Here is a 27,553-nt window from a genome sequence, read left to right on the forward strand (position 1 = left end):
CTGCAGCTAGAACAGCTGATCTCCCCAGCTGAAACAGAGGAGTGTGTGTGTGTGTGTGTGTGTGTGGATTCCTTTTTTTTTTTTTATTTCATATGATGCCAGTATCATCACTCTAGCTTTAAAACTGAGCCTGCTACAGCCTAAAATCACAAGTTGCGTTAAAGAAATTAGTGACGTTAACATTAATTTGTGTTACCGCGTTATTATCGCATTAACTTTAACAGCCCTACTTTTATCAAAATAAGTGTGTTCACATTGAAATGTCAGACTACTGTTATCAACACCAGCTGAAACTTCAGTTTGCAATTGTTGTCTACAAAATAAACGTTATAGTTACTGATGGCAGCTGCCTACCTGAGGCAAGCAATGCTACCTTTAAACCACACTGGCCCCAAACTCCTCCTGGATGAAGACAACGACTAAAGCCAGGTAGTTTATTTACAAGGACATATCTATATACAGTAGGTACAGATACAAACCTCAAGTCTGTACTGATAGTGTCTAAAAGAAGTGAGCGTTTCACTCGATTCCTTTTCATTTGACACTTTTCTGCTGCAATGTGCATTTCCGTGCTGGCGTATTGACAGGCCTTAGTGGCCACAGCAAGACAAACCGCTCATCATGTGTCGATGCCTTGAGAGCTCACAGATGGGGAGGGTTAATCATGTAAGGTGCTTCCAAAGTCACTTCCTCATTCACTTAGAAAGAGACCTTCCCCTTTATGCTTCGTTGTATATTCATGAAGGTCCTTTAAGCATATGCGGGGCCCACTTCTCATTCAGTCCTCACTGCCAATGCCATTTTAAAGGAAAAAGCCCTTAGAAGGGCAATTTGTTAATTATTAATTGACACATGCACTTATGCACTGTAGTGATGATGAAGATAAGCTTTTAGGGCCACCCTCCTCACTTCCACATCATGCTTTAGATTCAAGACCTTGATGGAGAAACAATACAAGCTAAAGCCAAATTGCAGAGTTGCCCTTTGTACCAACAGGGGGTAGGAAAATATATTGAGTTGAACTTTCTGGGAACAAATGCCCCCCACCCACCCACAGTGATTCACAATGATCTTTTATCAAACAACGCAGCGGCATTGCCCTCTATCAAATCGGTTACCCATCAGCCATCACTCCAATCCAGGGGTTTTTAGCGCTGGCACATGGCACTCAATCAGCAGTGCCTCTCTGGATTTCCCAAATGGACTGATCCTGCCAAAGACTCCATTGCCTTATTAAAGTGCAGCCAGAGAGGCGGTGCTGTGGGGAGGTAGGATGGAGCAGCCTAAGGGAGGCGAAAGAGGAGCGAGTGACAAGCGAATTCATTACACCACTTTTGTTGATGGTGTTGTAAAATAGAGTGTGAGATGCGGCGCAAAGGTCATCGGCTCACATGTTTCTGTTGTTGGGGAAGGATCTGAATGGCTGAGTAAGCGAGTGGCGATGTCTTGACCCGTTACTTGCATCCAGCAGTCTTATTGATTATTCACAGAGAATCCTGTTGTGTTTGAACTAGGGGGGGCAGGTTATGTGACAAGCACCTTGATGGTAATGCTTTGTGTCTTGAATTGTAATGTTCATTTAGCAAAATCTGTTGGAAAAAATCAGAGTGAAAAAAAGGATAACTGCTTACGATTTATCTCGTTAACAGGTTACAAAACTGTGCTTTCACCTTTTTCTACATGATTAGTGGCAGCAGTGATGTGATGACACTTTCTCAGCCTTGAAACAAGCACATTTTGTTGATTGGGCACATACTGATGGGGCTGTGCAATTAGTCAAATTTCATTTTAAAATTACGATTTCTGCTTCCAACAATTGAGAAAACAAGATAATCGCTGTAAAACGTTTATCGTGCTACATTCTGTTTTGCAATGACACTCTCCTTTTGTCAATCTCATGGGAAGGCGTATAAATAACACGACATTACAAGGACATCCTGCATTTTAGCCTTTTCGTGTGTCATGTTTACACCGAGCAGCAAAACTACGGTAACGGCCGCAGTTAGGTTTAGGCAACAAAACCACTTAGTTATGTTTAGGAAAAACATCATGGTTGGCCTTAAAATAAATACGTAAACTAATTAAAAAAACATACAGAAACAACGTAGCATCAGTGTGGAAAATATGTCACAAACGTCACCACAAAACATCTCTTGGTCTCCTGGTTGAAAGTACTGTGTTGTTGGCATTAACATTTACGATAATGCAAATTACAAACTAATAACTTAACGTATCCTTATACAACGGTTCGTATGATATCTTTTTGTGCTTTTTCATACGAATGTTGAGCAAAACGAGCTACCAATGCGCCTGTGCAAGCCCCTCTGGTGTTTAGGCAACAAAAATACTTGGTTAGGTTTAGGAAAAAAATCATAGTTTGGTTTAAAATAACTGTGGAAGTGACATTACTTAAAGCGGACCTCCTCGCCAGGGTGCAACATCGCCCTGTCGGGGTTTCTTTCACAACATTGTCCGGCTTACTCCACATTATCCCTTACGTATGAGAACAGCAACCTGAATGACTTGCATGGAAATAGTTACAGCAGTTGAGGACAAACAATTTGATGAAGGATATTTAAACATGCAACAAGCTCAACAAGCTGCTGACTTGGTTTAAACTGCCAAAATCTAAAACAGAACTAAAAATCTAACAACAGAGGAATATACACAACATATGGGCTGACAGCTACTTTCTTTGTTTTATTCAACGTGCTATTATTGATGTGGCGTGTTTGAGATGATGTCAGATGCTCATCCTGTCTGTCTCATCTGTTCATCGCTCAGAATTAGCACATGTCAGTGCTGAACATTTGTTTTCATCTCCTTGCACAAGCCGATAGCAGGTTTGTTGCTGCACATGAGGACACCGAGATTCTGATCAACAAACGAATCAAACCAAAGGGTTCACGGGAGAGAAGATGCCTGGGAGTGTACTATAGACCGGTGTGAATTCTGCATAATGTGCCCGGGGATGTACAAAAAACAGATGCAGCCTCACTCTCTCTAATGGATGTGGTGTCCTTTTTTCCATGTATATTTTAGTTCTTTTTTAACTATTTAAAGTGAAGATTTTTTTTCACTCTGGCCAGCAGCAGGCCTTCAGCCCCCTCAGCCCCTGCTAATGATTTTAGATAGCAGAAATTACAGCAAAAAGCTATGGTAGGTAAATGTATTTTAGAAACCTTTTTTTATTATATTTGTTGAAATTCTTTTTGCATCCCGACAGCAATCGATAAATCAAATGCTCTGACAAAAATAAAGAAAAAATCTGCTGTCCCTGATGTCACAGAACTGTAATACGTGCCTGTCTAATTGCACGTCACCGGAGCCTTCCACTAGCTGCTTGACAGCTGTGAGTACTAACAATAGCAACGTTCGTTGTTTATGTTCATAATGATAATGTAATGCAATAATGTAATGCAATAATGTACGGCATTGGCATCACTTGTGTGGACGCTACCTCACTATTTGATCAATAAAAGAGCTACGCTAGTGAAATGCTATTTGATTCAGAAAAACAGCAAGGCTACTACCAAGCTACTGAGAAATGAAGTCAAACTAGTAACATTACTAGTTGTGGCACCGCTACTGCCCAACGCAGTATGTACCACTGCAGATCCAGTATGTAAAGCTCGAAAAATTATTGGCACACAAGAGTTGTTCATTCATGGTATGGCTGAGTTTCCATGTTTCATTTTGCTTTGATTGGTAAACTGTTAATTAAACGTGTTGCATTGTAGCCGACCTTAGCATAGCATAGCAGGCCATTAGCATTGTGATTTCATTAAAGAGGACAAAGTTTGCTTATTTTCAGGTTCACAGTAACTCTTTTCACCCTCTGTCTGAAAAACTCTGAACTTTTCGGACTCCACTTCAGCTCCGCTCTAACTAGTTTTGTTTGAGGGCGGGCCAAACTAGCCGCTAGGCGGGTATTATGCAGATGTGTTACTTGGTGACATCACCATGTTACGGCAGGCCGTCAAACAAAGCGTTTCAGGCAGTTCAGGAGCAGTGTTCCCGTGAGGGAGAGTAACTCCCTCTGGCATGGACTTTGGGTTTTGTAACTTTGAAGACCTTTTACATGCACAAATAATGAAATAACACACTAAAGGAAAGGAAAAAAAAGACATAATAGGTCCTCTTTAAATACAACTGTGCCGTCCTACAGTATTGGACAATTGCACTGAAATTTCACAAGATTGCACAGAAACCAGACTGCATACTGAAGATTCAGTTACATAATTGGAAAACTCAGAGAAATGTATTTCCAAAAACACATCCATTTTTTTTCTTGATACATAAGCAAAGAAAAAGAGTATTGAATAAACAGAGCAAAATTTCCATACTGTAACTCCATGGGCTACTGGAGGGTTAAACATGATGCCTCTGAAGTCAGTACAATGCACGATGCAGTTATTGTGAAGCACAAGCTTGTAAGGCTTTGTAGAAAGTACAGTATGTTGCCATATTCAATCTGCAATGGATTAAACAATCTGCGATGGATTAAGCTGCTCCTGCTCTGGCCCAAACCTCTCATTATAAAACAAACAAATGTTGACATTTTGAACACACAGCAAAATATAAATAACCAAGGGACTCATTACCCACGTTAAGATGCTTAATTGATCCCAGAGTGATGAAAACGATTGGTTGTTCTGCTTGTGCTTTAACTCCTTGTGCATAAAGTGCAAACAAAGCAAAATACAGTAATTACCGGGAAGCTGCAATGCAATAAATGCTTAATTGGTCTGTGTTTGCACTGTTCATAGAACATCACATATGACATTCTGCACAATGGTGCCATTTTGCCAGAAGCACAAAGCACAGCAAGGTGAGAAAAGGAACTAGGCTGCAATTATAGAGTGAACTCTTTGCGTGGGCTCTCGGCATAATTAATGAACCTTTACAGTATTGGGGTCATGAAGAGGGTTACAGATGCTTAAGGATGAAAAGCGACCAAGTGACTAACTATCAGCCACCCTTGACCTTTTTCCCTCCTGTACCTTAAAACTCTATAATTATACAATCCTGGAAAGAAACTCATTTGTGAAATAAATTGGCTCCACACTAGTCGTATGTCACCTTTCAGCTCATAATTTATTCACAAAGTTTCAGGTAGTGAACACAATGTTGGTGGGTTTTTGTTCCATACTGAGATTTGCAGGACGCTCCATCTGTGTTTCACAAATAGGAGGAGCGGGGAGGCTTGTTGTGTAAATGTAAACATCCATGCTTGCCAGCTCCCCGCCAGCGAGTAACAAATAGTAAATGTTCAAAGCGGGCAATGCACAATGAGAGCTGACAAGTTTGTTGATTGGATGAATGTACAGAAAGTCTTTGTCATAGTTTATTTACTATAAGAATTATGATTCATGCTTTTGTTAAGTGGGAGTGGAGAGTGGACCACACGGGCACCATTATATATCACAAATAAATGGGAAGTCAGTGAAATGTGAGACACTACATCAGTCTGTCAAAACTGATTTCAAAAGCTGTCCATCCAGACTATAGTGGACAAATTCTGTATTGCGAATTAAGTCTGAAAATGAACCAAATATCTGCATAATAATATACAATTTAGGGAACTCTGGTTTTGCTTTTTGGGTAATGCAAAAATTATGCCTGAAAAAAAGAAACCAACAAAAGAAAAACACCCCCCAAAAACATCCCATTCCCTGCCTATATACATTTTGCATTGAGTTGGGATTTCGCTGTCCACGCTACATACATTTGTCTCGCAATTGGTCAAATCTCAACTTCCAGATTAAATACAATAACAACAACTTTTTTGTGCTTGCTCAATAGTTTTGTGATTTGAAAAATTGACCGATCCTAAGTCACGCCCCCCTTAGTTACTGTCGCTAAGTCGGACAAGCTTGACAAAAAGAAACATGGCGGCGCCGGCAGTGCGGTTCCGTTTAGCCGGGTGCCGCAGTGTGTACTAGATGGCTGTCAGGCATTATAGCTTCAAGAAGCAAACAGCAAGGCCTTGGACTTTTCTATTGGGATGTTAGATGTTGAGTATGTAAGGGATAATGTACAGCGAGCCGGTTATTGTTGTGAAAGAAACCCCGACATGGCGATGCCCGCACCCCAATGCAGAGCCCTGAAGGGGTTTCTTTTACAACCATGACCCACTTGCTGTACATTATCCCGCTTATTACATGACCACTTACTTAAGCTTGGTACTAGCAGAACCTCGGTCAACTTTACCCTTTCTTTTCATACTTAGATAGGCTATACTATGTACTAGGCTTTGTTTCTGTTAAAAAAGAAACACATTTTGAAGATGGTTAAAAGATGTAGTTGGGGGACCTGTAAAAGCGGCACTCGATACCCTGACCCTGTGGAAACTAAAAGAAGTGCTCCGTATTTAACTGATAAGGGACGCACTTTGTTCCATATTTTTGAGAATCAATTCAGTTCAAATCTATGGCAGAGAAATAGATCAGCAGATTCACTTGTGGTGTCAAAGTAAATCTGCACGGTGCTTTTATGTAGAATTTGACTTTGTTGAACTAAATTTCTGGCGTATTATAGCACACTGTCACTCATGAGTGACGAGTGACAGCATTGCTACGATACGCCTGACAGCGGCGCGAGATTTAAAAAAATGGCAACCTACAAGGGTTGTCTGCCGGCAAAAGAAAGAAGAGATGACAGAAATACAGAGGGGAATGGAATAATATGTTAAATTGTTGGTTCACACAGCCCAAAGAGTGCCGCTTTTACAGGTCCCCCAACTTCAAAATGTGTTTCTTTTTTAACAGCGACAAGCCTAGCACATAGTATAGCCTATCTATGTATAACAGGAAAGGGTAAAGTTGACTGAGGTTCTGCCGGTGCCAGGCTTGCTCAACTGTTATTGGAGTACAGAGCAAAAAGGGGCGGGACTTAGGAAGGGTCAATTCCATACAGGTAACAGCACCTTTGAAATCTGTCCGAGTAAGGCACCTTTCTAAAGTTTGCCTTAGCAGGTTTGAACCCTCCATCACCACAGCACTCTGCTGCACCTCTTGGAGGTTTTATCTCTGTATCATGATTCAGTAAACCAAGATACTAAATTAGCCTGATTGACACTGAGGTAGAGCACTTAATGGCCCTGAAGTAGACACTGAGCTACATGCAATTAATGCTAATAATGTTGAGACTGGGCTTCCTCCAATTAAGCGCATGTTTACAAAATGTCTGACTTTGATAGGATGAGAGACACTCTGAACGTCTCTAATCAGTGTGTCAAATCTTCTTTTGCACCATTTCACACACAAAAGTTTAGTCTGAACTCTCTCTCTCTCGCAGCAAGACGCATCAGTGTGTCGCACTAACAGTTTGTAAAAGTTGTTACGGTTCTGAAGCTGTCTTTGTATTTCACAGCTTCCACCCTGCAACACGGAGAGCCAAAATGGTGCTGCTGTTTGTCCGCAGGGAGAAGCCAAATGAGGATTTAGAGAGAAGCCAGTAATATCGACAGCCTGATCAATGCCTCCAAACATCAAACAAATGCACAAAACTTTCCATTTGCCTGTGAATGAAAAATTAGTCATGAGGATGTTTTTTTTCTTCAAATTCTACTCTCCTCTCCAGATTATTTATATCATTTTTTTTCCCAGTTTGCAATGGGGGAGAAACATCAAATTTTTGCATTTCCTATGTCACAAGTTAATCTGTGAAGATCTTATGGCTTTGAATTTGTACCCACACTCACTCAAGGCAGTATTTTTGTGTAAGAAGAAGCAATAAGTAACTAAGATTCACTGCATTTTGTGAAGCGAATGTTTTTTTAATGCATTATCTCAATGAAACAAGGTTTGTTATCTCGAGATAATGACTTTGTTAACTCGTTATCACAAGAAAATAAAAGGTAGTTTTCTTTTATTACTTAATGCTTGTGTCTAATCAGCCGACAGTAAATGCATTCAAATGGCCCAGATCGAGCTGACTGCATGGATGTATACATCGAAATAAAGTGTTAACAATGGCACATACAAAATACATTAAATGGATTACAAGCAGTATAAAACATGTTACTTGTATTCCTTGTAAATTAAAACGAAAATTGTGTGAAGGAAATGTCTTTATTCTTTGATTTTTGGTTGCTGGGAAAAAGATAAATTAAAAAATTCCTAACAATGACTGACACATTTGAGTTGAAAACATCTCTGACTACATACAGACACAAAATCCTTCCTCTAACTTCACCAAGTTCATCACTGTCAGCCATGGATGTATAGCTATGGATGCTGTCAGCTCGATCTGGGCCGTTTGAATGCATTTACCGTCAGCTGATAGGACCCAAACATTATAAGTAATAAAAGAAAACAACCTTTTGTTTTCTCATGATAACAAGTTAATTACCTCGAGATAACAAAGCTAGTTTACTCGAGTTAATGATATAATTACCTGTCGAGATAACCGTAATAAAAAAATGTTTGAATCATGTCCGTTCAGGGCTTCCGTAGCTGCCTTGCCTCTGCCTGTAGTTTACATCTGTTTCCAGGGCAGACTTTCAGACTGACTGACATTTTGGATTCCTTTAATGGAGATGCAGGAGCTTCCGGAGGGGGTTTTATAAAGTGCAAATCTCCGAGGTGGTTTGACAGCTATGCTGAGAGTGGTGGATGACATGGCCTCATTGGAAATGATTCTTGTAGCTGACTGATGGAAATATCTGCAGAAGGGGCTGAAGAAGAAAGGCTGACCTTCTCTCTCTGATTGCTAAGGGAAGGACCAAGGACAGGCTAATGACATGTTAACCTTGTATAAGAAAAGTGTTAACATTGTACCTTTTTGAACCAGATGAACAGTGAGACAGACTTGTTTGTTTCCGCCTCAGTGATTTAGATGTGCCAGACTTTTTTTTTTCTTGGTCTCCAGGCGGCACTTGTTAATTTTTTTTCTTTTGGTGTCAAGTGGGCCCTGACCTCAGAAAATCTCAACATCAGAGAAATTAATGGAATAATTTGACTTCAACAAAATGTTTTACATGACTCAGCCATTATGCAAACTTTCTGCTGCTTCCCTAAAAGAGTTACTGTGCATCGGTGGGCATGTTTACTGTCTGTACCATCCTCCAAACGGAAAAGAAAACGAAAAAGCTGGGTGCAAGCAGGCGGGGAAATCTTTGTGGATTGTTTTCACACTGGCTGAGCTCCGGCTGTGGGATTTGTTAAGCAGTGATTATTGTAGAATCCTTTACTCTTCATTAGATGCATAAACTCAGTGATTACGTGAGCTGGGTGCATGTTAATTGCTTTTTGGCTGGGGTGTTATGAACGCTGTTGCTACAGTATGTCTACGCCGCGCAAAGACAGCCGCTTGACAGGAAGTAAATTCCAGTGGTTTAAGGGTGATGAGAAGCCCTGAGTGTGGAGGAGGCTTCATCTGTCTCTTTGGTCATGTTTGCTGAGCTTGTGGTTTGTACCTTAATAACTCAACCCCCCAGTACAGAGAACCGGACCTCCCTGACAGGGATCAGCTCCATCCACGCCACCCAGAGCACAGGGAGGGAGCGGGGATGGTGAGGGCAGAGATGAGAGAAATCATTGAGCGGTAAAGAACTCAGAATAACTACTAAAGTGGTTACTTGCCCTGTGAATTGGCTTTTCAAAGCTGGGTTGGATTGTCGAGCAGACAGCAGTGGCAAAGTAACACATTCACAGAGCGAGTAGAAGAGCAAATTACACTACGTTGTCATAGGTCAAGAGGAAGGACCTGTACCCATTGAAAGCAGAAGACAATATGAAACACCATCCAACATGAAAGTATCATTAGCATAACAACTTTAAAAGCCTAGAGCCCTCATGGCTGCATCTAAAGACTGCTGTGTTTATTAATTCACGCGAGATTCGCCTGCGTTGTTAAAGGCAAGGCCATTCAAATATAAAAGGTTTATCCCCCTGGGAGAATGAATTGAAACAGTGAATTGTATTAATCTTCCTATTGTATTATGAGATATTGTGTGTACAAAACTGACCATATGTCCTGAGGTTGATGCTAGAGGCAAATTCATAAAGTTTCTGAAATAGAAATGGTTCATCCTCTGGGAAGCATGAACATCCTCAGTAAATTTCATGGTAATCCGCCAATTAAATATGTTTTTTTAACAAAAAAAATCTTGGCCTTACTAAATCATTTACCTTCAGAGAACCATGAATATTAACAAGAAAATATCACGGAAACGTTTTTGTAGCGCCTTGTTTTGAAGTCATTCTGCATTTATATAGCACTTTTCTAGTCTTCTGACCACTCAACGTGCTTTACACTACATTCTTCCATTCACACACACATTCATTGGTAGAGGCTGCCATGCAAGGCTCCAACATGCCCATCAGGATCTAATCTAAATACTCATTCACACACTGATAGCACAAGCTTCAGGAGCCACTATCTTGCCCCTGTGGACTGGAGGAGCCGGGGATCGAACCGCTGATCGCCCCAATCAAATGCATCAAAAGGGTAGATATATAAATTAATAAAACAAGATATTGATGGTCTGGATCTGTTTTGACCAAACAATGGCGATAGATAAAGGACCAGGGGGTCACTAATCTCTTCAGGAATCATCCTTTGAGGACAATGAGTGTGTAAACTAGCAATCTGGCCGGTTGCAAAAATATTTGGTTCTTCCCCCCTTCTTGTTGGTCCTGGGCCTGAATGATTCAGGAGCAGTCTGTAACCTCCGGTTCTGAAAAGTGAAGCCAATGCTGAAGTGCCTTAAACTTGCATTCTTTCTAATAGCCAGCAGGGAGCGACTCCTCTGGTTGCAAAAAGAAGTCTGATTGTATAGAAGTCTATGAGAAAATGATCCTACTTCTCACTTGATTTATTACCTCAGTAAACATTGTAAACATGAGTTTATGGTGTCAATCGCTAGTTTCAAGTCTTTTTCAATACAGCATGATGTTCATTTAGTAAATGATGGTCCCATTAGAGTGAAATAGACCATAAAGCCTGGCTATCTTGTGATTGACAGGTCGCTACCACAGCGTTGTCCGGTCTGGGAGTTGTACGTGTTTTTGTCTTACAACTTTAACCTTTTCACAGTGTGTTTTCACTTCATGAAAGTTAATTGTTACATTTTGGTCTCCTAAAAATGTCTTTTTAGCATTTGATTGTACTTAGCTCCACCCTCTCGTGTCACTTCTGGTTGCAAAAAAACAAGATGTCGACGGGCAAAAACCAAGATGGCGATGGCCAAAATGTCGAACTCAAAGCTTCAAAACGGCAGTCCACAAACCAATGGGTGACGTCACTGTGTCTGCATTTACTTCTTATATACAGTCTATGTTCAGGAGGGCAAAAGCTGCAGAGAGGCCCTAAAACGTGTTTATAGATATGTATGGTGTCAGTGGTTAAGCTGGTTTCAGTGGACCCAGGTGCATTTGACAAATGCTGACTGATCTCAGTCAACATCAATGTAATACCATCTCTATATATCACTCCCGCCACAAACAAGGTAACATGGTAACTTTGATCGCACCACACATGCATCACTCGGGGTACTGCTGAGCTTAGAAATCTGTAGTGTTGACTTCTTCACTCTAGCATTTCAGCGAGATTGCTCTGTGCTGAAAAAACTGATGACAGTAGAGTCAAAACAAATTGATGTGCTCCTAATCTGCATATTGATTGGGAACTTCATCAGGCATCCCTAATGAGCGCACACAAAAAAAAGAGACTTTGAAGATGAGATTGGTGATTATGATGAAGTTGCCATTCAGAATCATACGTGGCTCTCCAAATCAAGATCCACACACATTTAGACATAATCAATTGCAATGTTTCTCCCTCAGATCTACAAGAGGGACTGCTCTCTGCAGATGTTTACAAGGTGGATGTTTTGAAGCTGATTTAAATGATAACAACCTCATGTTTAAAATGTTCAAACTAAAGTTCATGAGTTGTGCTGTTTGTTTTAACAGTTGTTGCTGAATCAATCGTGACAAATTCACTTGTATGAATGCATCAAGTGGAATTATTTTCAGATTTTCTTTCACAATATTATATTATCTTGATGTCTAAGCTGTTTTAAGCAAATATCCTACCATGCTAGCAGCTCTGTGAGGCTGTACTTAAAGGTAGACACAGCAGTACTTTGGGCTAAATGCGTCAACATGCTCACAGTGACAATGTTAAGATTCTGTTAGGCAATAATGTTCATCACAGTCCCAATCTGAACCAAAAATGTCAACCTCATGGTGGCGCTAACGGTTAGAGGCTCACTAAAGTCCGTGGGATTCATCCCCTGGGGACCACAAATGTCTGTACTAAAGTTCATGGTATAACATGATATGATTGTTGAGATATTTCACTCTGGATCAAAGTGGTGGACTGGACCGACCTACATTGCCGTCCCTAGAGTCACACCGCTATAATGGCTGAAAACAGTGACAAGTCTTCCTCACTGCATCATAAAGCCAACAAACAATAAAAAAACTATAACAAAACAAACACTGACAACCCATATCGACAAATCCCACAGCTCTGGGGGATTCCACTGGAGAGATTTCACATTTTTTAGAGAATTGTAAAGGATTTTTACCATGCAATATTGTTAGTGTGTCCTCATCCCCTTGTGTGTTGTAATCCCTTACCTAAGAAAGGCTTTTTCTCTCTGGGAATATGTGTCCCCTAGTGTCCCTGTGTCAGCCATGGCTGCAGCAAACCAATTAAGTGCTGTCCTGTCCCCACCTGACTGTCAGCCAGCATTTTCACTTAGCACACCTTCCCCAACAAAACACTGCCACAGTATAAACAGTGTGCTTACACTAGACACTCAGGCCTGTTATAGTGCAACACTGGGGGGACCGTCACTGTCATGGCTTCCTGGTAATGAACTGTGTTATCTAACCTCGCCTATATAAATGCATCAACGTTGCACGTTTCAACAGACAACTTCATTATGTTTTCTGGAATTGCCTTTGACCATAAAGACATCCTTTAATGGCAACACACACCGCTGAGCGGTAATTAGCAGTGTTGCTATTAAATGCATTTATTCAATGGTTATTTGAATTGCAGCTGATATACAAGCATAGTACAGAGGCAAAAACAAAGTCTTAACATTAGTAGCAGATGATAATTTGCGGTTTGTTCATTAACAATAAAAGTACATTGTAAATTGGGGAGGGACGAGGCCACTCGTGGCTGCATAACTGATTACTTCCAGGAAACTTTACAAAACTGCATATAAAATATTCCCAAGTCTAATCAGTTTTGAGTTTTAGTGAGGAAAGGCTGTCAGGGAGGTTTTGCGATCAGGCACTTTTGAATTCCCCACAGAAGCATCCAAAGTAATTGAGCCAAAAACCCTAAGAGGTTTGATCATGTTTCTGAGAGCCTTGGCAGCCCGCATATAAGACATTATAAATAAGTTTAATGTTTGCAAATTTAATGAGATGGTAAGTTAAAACGTTCAACTTCTTTAAGACGTTGAAATGTAACTGGCTCCCGGTCCAGAATTTTTTTTTATTGCTTGTTTTATATTAAGAAGGTTGATATGCTGAGACCATGAAATCCTGCAATAACTTCATTGTTAAAAAAAATAACTGAATGCATAAAAATATTCACAGGAAGGAATTGTAAACACTTTTTAATGAAGGTAACATATAGATTTCCCTTGGCTGCTCTGGTCACCATTCATAGAGCACATTTTCAAAATGTTAAGATAGTGGAGCTCAGAGACTTGTTATCCATGTAGAAACAGGGGAAAAGACAGTTTCCCAAAAAAGGTCAGCAGGAGCATACAGGAGCTCAAAGGACGCTGCTAAATAAATAAATAAAATGTTTGTGCGCACAATTTAAGAACAAGGCAGAAAGAACAGTGTAGTGCGTTTTGTTGCCATTCCTCCACAGCAACATCCCAAACCTCCGATAATGGGTCGTGCATTGATTTTTAGATTGAGTTCATGGACTTTCCAAAGAAGGTCTTCACCTGGACAAATGAAACCACAGTTTCCTTATCAGTGAGTGTTTACAGATCAGTCTACTGTAGCTACTAAAGAGGTGTGTTGAAACTAAAGCTATTTTCTTTCAGGAATAACGACTCCAGTGCTCCACGATCGTAATTGGTAGCGGAGGCATCTATTACAATCATGGAACATACAGCTCAGAATGTATCATCCTATTTTTACAACAGCCACTTAAAGTAGATAAACTGTTGTTCATCAAGAAACAGCTCCAACACATAATGGTCACTCTTGTCACTGCCCCGGCTTTACTGAGCCTGATGTATCCTTGCAGAGTGTGACGAGGTCAGAATTCAGATGCCAAATATCAACTCTGTATACTCAAAATAAGCTTCCGTCTTCACAGGAAACAACTTGTTTAGGTTTAGACAACGTAACTACCTAGTTTGGTTTAGGAAAAGATTGTGGTTTGGGTTAAAATAACTACGGAAGTGGCGTTACTTATGTACGGAAGTTACATGACACATAAGTCAATGTTTGGATTAAAATAACCATGAAAGTGGCGTTAACTAAGTACCGAAGTTACATGGCAAATAAATCAACCTTGACTTCTGGTTTCACACGGAACACAATCAGCAGTCTCCTAGGCAAAAGTCCACCTCAATCTTCGCTGTACGTGGCGTTTGTCGCTCTTTATACTTATACTTGGTTCACGATTACGTGGATTAAATATGCATTGGCTTTGTGGGATATATATGTATTAAGGTGCATTACTTTTTGTAGGGCCCTCAACCTTATGCTTTTAAGACTATACTCTGTCCCTGTTTTTGAAGTCTAAGTGGAGCAATGCAATTCCCTCAGGATTTGTTTCAGGGCCTTGTAGAATTGCAGGTCAGTGTTTAAACTGTTTTGAAAAAGAAAATCCATTAACGATTTCATCATTTTTCATAACCTTTTTGGTCTTCGTGTAATATTGATCTTCCAAATCTTTTTGTTTTTCATCCTTTGATGTTTTCTTCCATCTATTGCTCATTAGCAGCGGTCCATTCTTAGTTTGGTTGTTCAAACTGGGTATAGAAATAGCCAGCTACATTAAAGCTCTTTATCTTAACTCTTTAGCTGTACTGTAATACCGGCACATTCATTTATAATGACAAAGAAAAATTGCCTTCCTCAGAGGTTTTCAGATATAGAGGAGAGAAACTGGGACTTCTGGGTGTTCAAGTGAAAATCCAACCCTGAATATAAACTTTCTTGTTGTGCGTTTCACTCCCTTTGTCTAGATAGGGATGGTGAATATATTAGCTAATAGCAAGTTACACGTAGCAAGCTTGACAAAAGAGGCTATACATGGCTGTGTTAAGGCCTTTATAGTTGCCTGTTCATTAAAAGGAACAACCAGAAGGTACACCCATAATTCATGGAAGGTATCATGGGGCTATTAATAATGTGAGTACTGTATGTTACAAGAAAACATACCTGCCAGCGAATCGCCATAGAGAATTCCCCGTCACCACAGAATGAATATTAATAACTATCACAGCTGAAGTGTTTTTATGTGTAAGCTCGTTGTTTGTGCTGCTGACTTTAGGAGCAACTTGAAGAAATATTTCTCTGGCTCTTCAGAATCCCCGCAGGAAAGGAGAAGTGATGCACTTAAAGGTTACCAGCTAAAACAACTGTCCATGGCCAGCAACCGGGGTGGGCACAATGTCAGGAGAAAGGAGGTTTTTTTCTATACAAAGATAATCTGCTCACCATGGCAACCACAGTGCTGTGTAGCTCGAGGCCGGCTTACTGATTTGGCTTCACAGTGCCAGTATAGTCGGCAGCCAGTCATTGCTTGGGCAGAAATAACAGAAAGTCACTGCAGCAGCATCACCGCTCAATAGCTCTCTCAGCCCACACTCATTTCCTGCTATTCACATTTGTAAAATGTTGTACCGGCACTTGGCCACTGTCAATGGGATTTAAATTCCATGATAGCCACCTTCGCAAAATAAATGAAGACATATCAGATTAAGTCACTGTCATGACATACTGTAATCCATCCACCAGATTAGGATCTATTTTTAATGTGTGTACTTCTTAAATCCATTTTAACCCTGCTGCCAGTTTGATATTGTATGAGCTTTTGTGGTTTTCGGTTGGCATTATTTAGCCCTCGGGGAACGTTGGGTTATGAATCATAGCACGCCCGGTCTCGTCAAAATGAAGCCGGAAAAGCTCAGGACTCTCAAACTCACTCAGTTAAAAACCGCAACCTGGATGACTTCCTCTCCATCTCAAGGGCTCCTCAATGGGTCACTAAAGGTCAAGTGCAGCAAGTCACCTGAACCTAAGCGTTGACATTTACCTCTTTCACAGAGCGTAGGGAATATTGGGAGATCTGAGGGGAGCATGGAAGAGATAATACAGCAACAACAGAGAAAACAGCCTCCCACGGGGAATCCAAAACCTTTCAGTTAATATCTAATTTCTTCGTGTTTACCCAGCCTGAGGAGACCCGCCGCTGTAATGTACACTAATGCAGAATTTGAATTGCTGTATTAAAAAGGAATCTTTTGCGTCTATTATCTGAACATTTTTATACAACATTTCTTAACTGGTTCCCAACCTGGGGGCCCGACCCCCAATAGGGGTCACCAAAGCTTCATTGGGGGTTGCGAGGCCTTCTTGATTTTAAGGGGTGTATGATAACTTTCTTTAAAAATATACAGCTCACCTATATCTCAGCATTTCATTAATTTATGTTAAGAAAACTAAATGAAATTCTTATTCTTAAAGTTTGGATTTATTATTTAAGATATAAAGGAGATAACTGCACGGTGAAGACCTGAACACAAGTTATGTTCACCCCTCTCTGCTAAACAGCCTCGTCCTGCATTAGAAAAGTACGCAGTTAAAACAACCATCTTTTAAGTAGCCTATGAAGTATGTAGGATTGTCAAAAATTCTAAAAAATACATAATATATACAGAGAATTGTATTAAAAGTTCCTAAATTATAACAGGAAACTCGTCTCTGATGAAATATTCAAATAATCAGCACAGAATTCAACCAAATTGCTCATTTTACGCAAACTTCCTGCAGTTATTGCGTTCACTATTTGTTGTTTAATTGTAGAGTTTATCAGTTGTTCTGTTCTGTTATTGTTATGCATTGAATATAATATGAAATATCCACAACATATATCACTTAGTCAGGGGTCGTCAGTTTACTCAGTGATAAAAGAGGGGTCCCTTAAGGAAAAAGGTTGGGAGTCTTAACCAACCAAATCGGAGTCAAAATTCATTCAGCCCTCAGACTATTATTAAAGAGAGATGAACCCTGAGTGGGAGTACAGCAAGCAACTCTTTGAAGCATGCAGAAAATAATACGCACCTCTCACAACAGCATCAGTTCACAGTGGATAAAAAGGTAATAACTGAAGTAAACAAGAAAAATAAGGTACACTGAATCTTATGTGCACAAAGATGTCTCCGGTGTACATGTGTCGTATAAATCATTGCTAATTGTGATAGAACAGCTGTTTGTTCACGGTTTGTTAATAATTCAACAAATATGCAGAGTTACGTTTACAATGATAAATTAATATTTACTCGGATTTATATGGATCTGGCTCGTTTTTTCCCAATCATGAAGAATCTAGCAGTTAAGGAATTGTATTCTGCATTTGCAATGAATTTGAACTTAGCTGTGGGTATATAAACTAAAGCTGTCAATCGATTAAAATATTTAATTGTGATTAATCGCAAATTAATTATACTTTTTTTTTTCTGCTCAAAATGTACCTTAAAGGGAGATTTGTCAAGTATTTAATACTCTTATCAACATGGGAGTGGACAAATATGCTTGCTTTATGTAAATGTATGTATATATTTATTATTTAAAATCAATTAACAACAAAAAACAATGACAAATATTGTCCAGAAACCCTCACAGGTACTGCATTTAGCATAAAACAATATGCTCAAATCATAACATGGCAAACTGCAGCCCAACAGGCAACACCAGCTGTCAGTGTGTCAGTGTGCTGACTTGACTACGAATTGCCCCAAAACTGCATGTGATTATCATAAAGTGGGCATGTCTGCAAAACTCGTGGGTACCCATAGAACCCATTTTTATTCACATATCTTGAGGTCAGAGGTCAAGGGACCCCTTTGAGAATGGCCATGACAGTATTGAGCGTTATTTATGCTCCTTTTCGACAAGCTAGTATGACATTGTTGGAACCAATGGATACCTTAGGCTTTCTAGTTTCATATTGATGCCTATATTTTCCCTCTAGCTTTAAAACTGAGCCCACTAGAACACCCGAAATATCGATTGCGTTAATGCTTTAAAGAAATTAGTGGTGTTAAAACGATTTTGCATTAACACATTACTAACGCAGCCCTAAAATATACTTAATTTAATGACACTTTTATGCACCAAAGCAGCTTTATACTATAATAATTATGGTTAGGAATGGTAGCTATTTCTCCTCTGTTGATAACTGGATATAGTTTAAACTTTAACCACCTTTTTAGTTACTGCTACATCACTTCTTATAATGAGGTTGAATTAACACAGTCCACGAAATAGAATGTGAGTCTTCATCCCAGCGGCTTTGTGACAACTACTGGCTTAATAAGAGCAGTGAACAGCGCTGTGCCAAAAGCTGCAGTAGGGAGCATTGAAGAAAAGGGATCTTTTACAGCTCCCATTGTTATTAATAGACCTTATTAATTACTCACTGAGGTATCAAATATAGCACAGACAACAGGCCTCGGCTCAGCTGGAGAGCGCTTGCCATGCAGCGCTGCTGAACGCGGAGCTGGCCCTGGAACAGCTGCTCAGGCCTCAAACACCTGAGTCCACAACGGGCCGAGCAGACACAGCTCAGCCTGCCCTCCATCAGCTGTGGATTAGCACTGGATTCGCCTTCTCCTTGGCTGTGCACGATTCAATGGCACCACTAATCTGTAAGGGCGCTTTCACAAGCCAACATTTAGTCCTTTTTCATCGAAAAAGGACTAAATTGCGATTCGTTTAGGCAGTTATGAACGCAGTAGTCCTAATAGTACTCTACCAAAGAGCAGGCTGTCTGTGTGGGCGTTTGTACAGATGGACACAGGTAAATGACAGGCTAACATGAGTGGGAGAGGACTGACTTCTGCAGAAGTCCAAGGTTTGCTTAACATCTGGGCTGAAGAGTCAGCCCAGTCGCACAGCAGTTCATGAAATAGTCAAGAAATTTAATGTATTGATTCGTGTACATGGACAGCACAAAATCAATTCTTATGTAATCCACAAAATTGTGAAGTGGGAAGTAAAAAAGAACAGTGAACACCGCGTAGGGAGGAGGTCGGGGTGGATGGGCTGGTCAAAAAACACTGCACTTTCGCCCAAGAGACCGGAGCTCGTATCCCACTTGAAACCAGAAGAACGACACTTCTTAAGCCTAACTAAGTAGCTTTTATTTTGAAAAGACTGGAGCAGAAATTGACTCGTGCATCACGTGTTGCTGGAAATTTGTAGGAAAACGCACGAAAAATATGTTGTTGAAAGTCATGCTGAGCGTCACGAGAACAAAAAAGGGAAATTCGTGTCTATGTACACGAATAAAATAAATCAAATTTCGTGACTATTTCACAAACTGTCGTGAGACTGTGCTGGAAGAGATCACACAGACCATGATAAATAAAGACCACAAAAATAGTGACAATTATAAAATCATTAGAGATAAGCTGGAGTAGAAGAGATTCGTGCGCACAGTAGATGAGTGCCGATTCAAAGTGAAAAAACTTCAACGGCAATATATCAAAGTCTGCAATTACCTGCATAGAAGTGGACGCCCCTCAGCAAATTACTTTTTTTATATATTATATTGAACTAATAAAGGTTTCCTGTTAACCACCCAATGACCTTGTTTGTTAACATTATACAAAAAAAATGGCAGGAACAACAATGTAGTTGGTTTCTTACAGAAACATGCCTGAACTGAAACTCCACAGAGTACCCCTGCTCCTCCAGAAACACTCAACTGCTCGTCTTTCAGTTCATAATTCTTGTATGATCTATAGATGTGGACATCAAAATGTTGTCAGCAGTGATGGTCACCAAAAGGCCGCAGCCATACGGAAGCTTATATAAATACACATCTCGCCTCTCAGGTACAGCAAAATGCTTTTATGCAGTGACAGAACGGAGCTGTATGTCCATGTTCCTCTTATCGCAGGGCTAACGTGCCAGATTACATTAGAGCTACTCCACAATCTGCATGTCCTGAATATGCATCAGGCAGAGGAGGGCATGTACTGCTTGGATGCAACATCTGTGTCTTCTTTGTTTCCGAAGAGCGGACCATTTTCTGATGCACAGTGACAAGCACCACGGTTCACATCCCAGGCAGGTTTCCAGCCGTGTGGCATACAATGGGAAGCTCGCGCGTTATTGCTGTTGAGGAACACAATGCTCGCCACGACATGAATAAGTCAATGTGTCATACTTGACCTTGGACATTGTTGGTGTTTGGTCTGTATTCCACTGTTATTTATCCCTCTGTTAGTAGTTTGCAAAAAGAAACTAACATGAAATTCATGAGAGAACTTCTTAACAGTAAGATAAAGGTGTGAAGAGGAATAATAAAATATTTCAGAATACATTACTTCATCTCCACGTGATCACACCTTTAAAAAACGATACCCTCAGCAGTACAGAGTGCTGGTTTGATGTTTTCTACAAGAGACACTTTGAGAAATGTGAAAACAACAAACGGCGCCGACCACTCACAAAAGACCCTCTCGCGCTCATTGAGATTGCCTGCGCGCTGCAGCCTCGCCGGTTACTTCAGACTCCATTTCTGTAACCTTTTGTGGAATGCGATGGAGGATCAATGAAATTGCCACGGCTGTAGTGCTCTCACGTATTGATCGTAAGTTGTCTGTGGCTGTAGTCAATAACCTGTAGATGTAACTGAGGTCCGGGGCCGGGACAATCAGCACAATCCCATAAGGCCTCTACAATGTGCTATCCACATAGGCTTGCCATTAACAGATGATTGCGTGGCTTGTGAAACGCTCAATAACAAATCTAAAGGAGGCCATAATGATAAAAGTTACTTTGTTGCTTTGCTGGGATGAAGTTTCACACCGCTGAACGCCTCGGTGCCTGTAAAAGGGACATTATGCAATCTATGAATGTTTATTGAACCTTTACATTTATTGACCTCCTTTAGCAGCCGATAAGAATTGCAGGGCTCTAGTTTAGCATACAGTGTCACATTTAACCCTCCTAACTCCTACACAATGACATTCCCATACAACTAAACTGCATTCTAAATGACGTTTCAAGGGAAACATATGTTTTCCCGGATTACGGTCGCGGTTTTAAACAATTTTAAATACATAGTTCTCGTTTTAAATTGCAATAAAACAAAACAAAAAACGCAACAAAACTACTTGGGTAGATTTAGTAAAAAAAACATCATGGTTTGGCTTAAAATGACTTTGTCAATTCAAATAAGTGAACACTGACTTTTGGTTTCATACGGGACACAAACAGCGGTCTCCTGGGTGGAAGTTCTGTGTTAGTTTGACCCATCCTTCAAGCCAACCTCCTCACTATGCGGACTTCCACTGACTGTCATTAGAAACATTATTTGTGATGCGTCAAAAACAAACGGAATCTGCGACAAAATATGTTTTGTTTTGTTTAGTTTAATTTAGTTTAATAAGTTTAGTTCAGTTGAGCTCTGCCTTCCTGAAAGACATCCTGTTTATGTGCCGATAACTGTTTAGAAGACAGTTATATATTTCAGGGGAACTCACAAACGGCAAGGATCAGTCTGAAAAAAAACTGATCAAGAAAGAGAAACAAAAGAACAGTGTGTATTAGATCTGGCGGTATCTAGGGGTGAGGTTGCAGATCGCAACTTCTCCCGTGTGCCAAGCGTGTGGGATTGCTATGGTGGCCAACACGAAAACGTGAATGGCCCTCACTAGAGCCAGTTGTTGTAAGAGTAGAGTGCTTAGAGTGTGTGTGCGTGGTAAGTGAGTGGTGAAGCAGGAGAGAGAGAGTGGCAGTGATGGGAGCGAGTAACGTTATCGACTCTTGCTCGAGCAGGAAAAGTTAACAGAGTTTGGTTTGTCCATTGTGGGCTACTGTAGAAACATGGCGGCCGGCTCCATGAAGAGGACCCGCTCCCTATGTAGATATAAACAGCTCATTCTAAGGTAACGAAAACACAATGATTCAGATTTTCAGGTGATTATACACTAAAGAAAATATACTTATTATAATATTTCATTCATTTTCTGCCGACAGATCTCCCTAATTATTACACACTGGTCCTTTAAAGTTGAAGCTGCACTGATATTGTAGACACTTGTACAGAAGCAAAATACAGAGCCGGAGAACTAATTTGTATGCGCAATTTAATATGTTGAAGACCTTTTGTTTATAATTATTACATTTACTTTTAATAAAATGATCCTTCTAGTGCTACCCATGCAAAGTGTCACTGCAGAGATCACACAGAAGCAGATGGATGGTTGCAGAGGAAGGCTCCTCCCTGAGGAAAGCAGGCATTTAAACCTTTGACTCACCTCACCAGAATAAGCCTCAATTTACATAACCCCATCCATCTTCTCAGGAAACATGTGAGTGACGGGAGGTTAACCATCCTAAGCCCTGTTGATTTAGGCCTGTACAAAGCGTCTATTATTGACAGCACTCTGAGGTTCATAAACCGATAGTCAAATGGATCACTTCAGCGTTGCTTTAAAGCCACGCTGAGAGTTTTTCTGTCCCTAAAGACTTTGTCCGAAGCCCCTAAATCTGAAACTGACAACCCGATCAGTAAGCAATCATCTTTCTGTGGTTGTCAGCTGATAAATCCTCTGAAAGTGGCCATGACAAGCAAAAGCTCTGATGTGGTGAGCAGGTTGTGTGGCCAGAGAAACCTTCGCCTTTCACACAGCCACCAACTGGATCACTTTAAGTTAATTCGATTTTTTTTAATCAGATATATAATCTCAGAGTTGTTTATCATCACAGAAGCGACATGCTCTCGCTAATTATTATGTAGTGTATTGTTTGTGCGAGTCCGTGTTCAACAGTGGGTGCAATTTTTTTTCCCGGGCAATTATCTCTCCAGTGTGTTTATTTATCTCACTGTTTCTCCGAGTTGAGCCTAATAAATATGTATGATTAAAGCAACCAGGTCTTTTGTTACTTCATGTAGAACTAATTAGAATTTAATGACAGCTTTTAATGCTGCTGAATCTGGTTGGCAACCAATTAATCACAATTTTACGAGCAATACATCGCTACGTTTATCACTTAGGTCACGATAATATGAATACATTGGTGAAAGATGCTGCAGACAAACCCTTCGCTCCGCTGACGGCCTGTGCCTTGGAAGAATGTTTCTGTCAGGTCCCCTGTTGGCTGAGCCAAACTTTATAACAAAAAAAAACTTTTTCCAGGACATGCAAGGATGTTGTTCTATGAGCACTGAAAATCAGTGCTTCAACTTGCCGTTAGTCGTTTTGATTGTTGCACTGATTCTCCCCAATGTCAGCCTGGAAAAGATGTCAAATTGCAGGCAAATCAAAATTGGTTGGAGCCACGCTTGACATAGAAAGCAAGCACTAATCACCAGTGGGGCGGATGCCTTGAAGAATGTACAGACAGCATCAATATGTATTAGGCATGGGCTAATACAGTTCAAACATCGTCTTCATTATTCCAAAGAAAAACTTGCCAAAATATATCCTAATGTAGACTCTTTCTGTGACTGTTGTATGCATCTCCCATGCTTCTTTGGCACACACATGTTCTGGCTCTGTCCTAAAATATATAACTGTTGGAAATATATTTTCCAAACTTTATCAGATGTTTTTGGGCATGTCGTTCCTTCCTGGACTACGCTGAATCTAAGCTTTAAATTTTCTCATATGTATCGTCATTGTCATTATTTTTGGATACACTGCATCAATAAAATTTCATGTTGAATTCTTAAGCAACTTGAACCCCCCCCCCTTTTTTTTAATTAATTTAATTTAATTTAATTTAATTTAATTTAATTAGTTTATTCTATTCATTTACTTCTCATTGTGTGTGTTTTTGTTTCTTTTTAATCCTTTGCCAATTATTTAATCATTTATGTCCTGTTGGTTGCTTTGAACTTATCTGTAAAACTGAAAACCAATAAATACATTTGAGAAAGAAAGAAAGAAAGAAAGAAAGAAAGAAAGAAAGAAAGAAAGAAAGAGAGAAAGAGAGAAAATAAATCTCCCTTTCTTTTTGTACAACAACTCATGACGTACTGTACAGTAGGAAGTACTAGATCATAGTAGTGCAGCTTGTCCATTCCATAGATTTTACACAGCATGTTGAAGCCACTGGGGAACCTGCATGTCCTCACATCATGGAAACGTAAAACCCGATCTTGTGTGAAATATTGGCCAATGACCCGGTCAATATCACAGCCCTGGTTGCAGGATGCAGCACAGATGAACTGTTGCTGAACCACTGTTGTAGGAGGACAGCATATTTTCACCCAGACAGTTAATTACCAAGCAAATAGCTTTTCTTGGTGTGGGGACATTGTATAGGTTTATGGCTAATTTTAAGGCATTTTTGTTTGTTTGTAACAGTGGAGCATGACGGGAAATATAGGAAGAGAAGAGGGCTTCATCTAAATGCACAGAGTACCTTGCAGTTGCAAGATTGTTCCTGTGAGTACCCAGAGTTGTCCTTGTGAATTTATGTCGGCAATTGACCTCAAGCAACCTGGGGTGGAAACTTAAAACAGAGGTTTCAAAAGTGTGAGGTGTTCCTCTCCAGGTGGGCACAAGATAGAGAGATGTGAGGTATAAATACTGCGTGAGGTTAGTAAGTAGGTGTCTGCTGGATCGATTTCTCCTCCATAAACGACCACCTGTTATCACATGACCACAATTTGATCCAAAATCAGCAAGTCCACAAGTTCAGAGGGTGGACATCTGGAATCGGACAAAAAGGATTTGAGTCAATGGTGGCACAAAGACAGTTACAGGTTACAGGAGGCCCTCAGTGTGAGGCAAAAGAAATGTAAATGTAATTAACGAAGGGCAAAATATCACAATTTATCTCTCTGCATCACAGATGATCACTTAAACTGCCAGAAGTTTTTATTGTAGGGATGAATAATTGAGCAGAATTTTTTTTTTCTCCCAATAACAATAATGTCTGGCTTACATTTGCAGTTGGAGAAATACAGTTTGATGAAACAGTGAAGGCAGCTGGTTTTATGGACCGTTTCAAGTTGCTGGCAGCTACTCAGCAATAAACACTGCATGTTGGAATGGCTTTGATTCAGTGATGCTGTGCTGGCATATTTTCTAATGACACTGACGTAATGATTTAGTATAGTCTGATGCAGGGGCGTTTCTAGGATTAGTTTCCTTAATGTACCTTATTTACATTCAAAGCACATGTCTTAATCATTGGGAAATTGAAATGCATACCAGAACTGTTGTTTACTTTCAGATTAATTATGAACTGTGATGTTAAAAATATTAGTAGTTGTTAGTAATTAGTATTAGTATTGAGTAGAAACAGAATACTTCACAACTGCTATCATTATAACCATGTTGGAAAAAACTACAACAATTCTAACATAAGTTTGCACAGAGTTTTTACCTACAGTAAAACAAATGGGTCGTTACCGTTTTAGTTCATTTTGGAGCCACACCATAAGGCAAGACAATGTTATGCATTGTAAGGTTTGTAAAAAATAATTAGGAAACCATTTTTATAATGGAAATTTGATTTATTTACAAGGAAAAAAACCCTGCTAAAGGAAAATAAAAATATGTTGTGGGATCAGATAAGTATGGCCCTTTAGCTAAACAACGACACCTACAATCAAGATGAAGAGAAATGTACTTCAGATTATGAATCCAGAGGCAATTCCAACCATTATTGAAAAGTTACTACAAATGTCTCTTTTGGAAAAATCCAAAAAGGTTGACTTGTGTCACCCAGCGCTGACCATCAGACTCCCCAACACCCACACACAAAGTTAGTTTAGAGACCTGCATTTATTTTGACAGGCTGTTATGTTCAAGATTCACATAGGCTCTCATTTAAAATTATATTTGGGCCTATACTCCAAACCTTTGGGGCTTAAGCCTCGACAAAATGACCTGGCAACGCCGATGTTGTGCTGGTAGCTGTTCAGTTCCTTAATTAGCTGGAGTAGCTTACATTAGCTACAGTATTAATGTTTGGGCAGCTATATGTTGTGGCGGTCCAGCTCTAATCATGTGTAACAGGCACGTTGTTGAGCAGGGCGTTCAATCATACTCAGTGATTCCACTCCGGGTAGAAAAAGGTTAACAAAAACTGTTAATCTATATATAATGATTTTCTGCGCTCCGTCTCAATCTGGTCAGTGCATTGATCCATGTACAGCACCCTTAGTGTCCCGTAGGGATTGTAAACCCTTGTTTAATGATACAGCAGCTAAAATAAAATACATTTAAACAATTGCACACATACGGTAAATACATGGCCCCTTAAATCACAGGATTTCCACATTTGTTGTTCAGTCTGACTGGGCATTCCCACCAGTGCATGAAACAATTCACTGACTCAAGGTTAGGAGCCAATGAGGACATGCAGCAGCCTGCAGGGACCGTTCTGGCTACAGGAGGGTTCATCAACTGACCAGTCACTAACATATGTGGAGGACGCAGCCGCCTCCACAGTCCTCATGTGCATAAATACTGTACTATTGGAATATGGAACATACAGCTACAGCAATTACATGCTCATATTATCCACACATAACCTGTAAAATAGCTCTCATGCAGGACCGTCACAGTACATATGATGGTCCTGGGGTACGGTTAAGTCAAGCACCCATTTAAGTTGAACTCTCCAGCTATAATTGCGTCCGTTTCACACCATATTTGTATGTAACGTGACAAACCCACAACTCACACAGAGGAAGTGTGTGTGACATCCATTATAATAAATAAACCTAATGTTAAGATTCATGTGATATGGGATATAATGTGATTTAATGGAACGTCCTGAACTAATTGATGGAATTTGGGATTTATTTCAGGGACATTTTGCAGGTGAATCATATACATGAAAGTTAGCATGACCCTCAGTCAGAATGGCCACAATTATGACATTAAAACATAAGTTGAAAAATAGTTTAAAGACATAGGGTCGGCAATGTTGAGAAACTTGCAAGAGTACAATCGATTTTTAAAATTATCCAACCAAAAACCCCAGCCCAGTTTTGCCAACTAATTCCCAATTAAAGTAGCTAGCAGCACTAGAGGATAATTTTTCACTCATACCATGGCTACCTGCCAACAATCTGCAATATGTAATGCCAGAACTGGGTGTTTAAATGAACCAGTCCAACAGAACTATGATATAGTGACTGTACATGTATGTAGAACTGGGCCTTGTACCAGATGTTTTTATCCTCATCTGAACCAGTCAGTTCTAGGTGACAACAATTAAGCTTTAACAATGTCAAACGTCAATTCAGCCATCTTGTACCATGTAAGCATCATGAGCAAAGCAAATAAAGAATATCACCACAGGTTTATATTTATTCTTTCAGCAGTGTGCAGGTCATTTCATGC

General features: G+C 40.0%; 1 long non-coding RNA gene across 1 annotated transcript; it reads right to left on the minus strand.

Moving 5' to 3' along the window:
* Positions 1–1,499: 1,499 nt before the first annotated feature.
* Positions 1,500–21,520, minus strand: LOC119489304. Its single transcript, XR_005207148.1, has 3 exons — positions 21,432–21,520; positions 7,004–7,007; positions 1,500–1,510 (listed from the first exon to the last, which is right to left on the minus strand). It is a non-coding gene; the product is annotated as an uncharacterized LOC119489304 (long non-coding RNA).
* Between the last annotated feature and the right edge of the window lie 6,033 nt (positions 21,521–27,553).

This window comes from Sebastes umbrosus, chromosome 6 (assembly GCF_015220745.1).
Source record: "Sebastes umbrosus isolate fSebUmb1 chromosome 6, fSebUmb1.pri, whole genome shotgun sequence".
Lineage (NCBI taxonomy): Eukaryota > Metazoa > Chordata > Actinopteri > Perciformes > Sebastidae > Sebastes > Sebastes umbrosus.